General features: G+C 41.5%; 1 pseudogene; it reads right to left on the bottom strand.

Moving 5' to 3' along the window:
- Positions 1-451: 451 nt before the first annotated feature.
- Ube2v1-ps24 (ubiquitin conjugating enzyme E2 V1, pseudogene 24) lies at positions 452-1055 on the bottom strand (annotated as a pseudogene).
- Positions 1056-2299: the final 1244 nt, after the last annotated feature.

Raw genomic sequence — 2299 nt, 5'->3', positions numbered from 1 at the left:
AGGTGGGGAGACGGGAAGCTGTGAATTCCTCACTCGCGGCCAATTTCAGAGGGAGGGGAGGTTACAATCTAAGCTATTCCAAGGGTGGGAGTGAAGGAGTGGGGACCATGGCTTGGATGGGGCAATCACTTAAGACTTAAGAAAGCAGGGGTGCAGCCAAAGCACCCCAAGCCTAGTGGTGATCAGTCCCACGACTGCTACCTGAAGCCTCCCCATCTATTCTAAGGGCCACCACACAGCTGTGGGGGATAGCGGGGAGGGCAAAGGCATACCTAGGCCAAGTGCCAGCAGCAGGTGATTGTGTGAGACCTGGCTGTCCACAGTTGCATTAGCTGTGCCCACCGCTCCCAAAGGAAACCGATTTCAACACACCTTATTGATCCCAGAAGTTCAACCAGGCAGAGAGCGCTTATACTTGACAGATGATGTTACACAGCACAACTTAGGTATTTCAAATGGACAAGAAGTTTGTATTAGAGCAGTGTCTCCGGATGAAGTCTGAGTGGGACTTCCTCTTCAGTACTTTGAGGCCTACAGATGGATCTAGAGAATTCACTACTGTGGAAAATGAAGACTTGGGTTGGATGGGGAAGGAAGGCCGGGGACTTGGTGACTGATTGCTGTAACACTGTCCTTCTGGTGGCTGTGGCAGCTTCATGTTCTCTTTTGACATCATAAAGCGCCTCAGTTCCTGCAGGATGACTTTGATGCTGTGGGAATTCTGCCACTTTGCCAGCACTGCCATGGCTCGTGGATCCACCACTCCATTGGAACTGCTCAAGCTGTTCATATTGACTCTTGTTACAAATCTCAGACAGGGATGCTTCTCGATACTTTGGCCCACGCTCTATCTTAAGGCTGTATATTCGGTTTTCATAAATTGTTTGTGGAGGCCCAATTATCATGCCTGTCCATCTTGTGAGTGTCATGTCTTCATCCTCCTCCAGACCCTAGCTAACTGTGCTGTCACCTACTCCTTTCAGGCCTTCTTCCAGATCTTCCAACAGTCAGAAATTTCAAAGGACTTTTACTCCCAAGACTGTGGTGGCTCCCATCTTGCATCGCTATGGCTCGAAGTCAGTCCTTCCTTTCTTCCTCTACCCCTAGGTCCCTTGCTCCTTCTCTCTCTCTCTCTCTCTCTCTCTCTCTCTCTCTCTCTCTTTTTTCCACAGGGTCTCATAAATCCCAGACTTGCCTGAAGCTCACTATATATCCAGTGATGACTTTTAATGTCTGATTCACCAATAAATTATAGATACAAACAACCATGCCTGATCTTTTACAGTTTTGGAACTCATCCAAGGGTGTCTTCCATACTGGCATGTAGCCTGTCAAATGAGCAACTTACCTAATCTCTTCCTGTTTCTCCTTTGTTTCTTTCCTTCCTTCCTTCCTTCCTTCCTTCCATGATTTCTTCCTTCCCTTTTTTTTATTTTCCTTCTGTGATTTCTGCTTATGCATTTTCTTTTCATTTTGATTTTGAAGTTAAAAGCTATTACTGATGTTTTCACTTCTTGAAACCAGAAAGCATGAGCTGTAGAGCATTTAGACTTTCATATGTAGAAATCATTGTGTACCTATAGCAAAACTATATACATTAAAGGTGACAGAAGCATTATTGTCTCAAAGTACTGGCTCTGTCCTTCAATTATTATTAGAAAGTTTTATTGTTATTAATAGTCCACATTATCTAATATGTATACTATGAACATCTGCATTTTGAAAATGACAAAGGGTTATAAATTACATTTTCAATGCAGTAACACAGAAACAAACCTTTTTCTATTATTCTCATTCTAGAGCTAATATTTTATCTATCATGCAAATGTATTTTAGAGAAATTCATTAAGGATCCTCCTCTTGCTTAATTGTAGGTGACATTATCAAAACTTCTGAGAAAAAAAGGAATTCTAATGTGATTGTACTTAATATCTTAAAGTTGAAATTGGTAAAAAACATAACACTAGGATGAATTTTTTTATAACTTCTGCTTTCATTGAATAGGCATGAGATTAGACATGGCTTGTTTCATTCTTAGAAGTTCTTACAAGAAAGTAACAGGAGAATTCTTTCAGAGCTTCAGTAATTCATGTCATTATTTGAAGAAGATTCTTATCAGTTTTATCTGAGGTTACTGTCTAGGTGAGGTGTTTCCAGGATGTTTGCATCTTATCACAAGAAGTCACAGAGAGCAAGGTGACAAAGAAATTTTATTCAAAAGCAACGTGAGAAACACTGGTATTCAGTGTAGCCTTAATTTGTGGACTTCCTGAGAAGGAGGAATTGTTTACTCAGAGTT

The sequence above is a fragment of the Rattus norvegicus genome, chromosome 11 (assembly GCF_036323735.1).
Source record: "Rattus norvegicus strain BN/NHsdMcwi chromosome 11, GRCr8, whole genome shotgun sequence".
NCBI lineage: Eukaryota > Metazoa > Chordata > Mammalia > Rodentia > Muridae > Rattus > Rattus norvegicus.
This window is presented reverse-complemented; position numbering and strand designations above follow the sequence as displayed.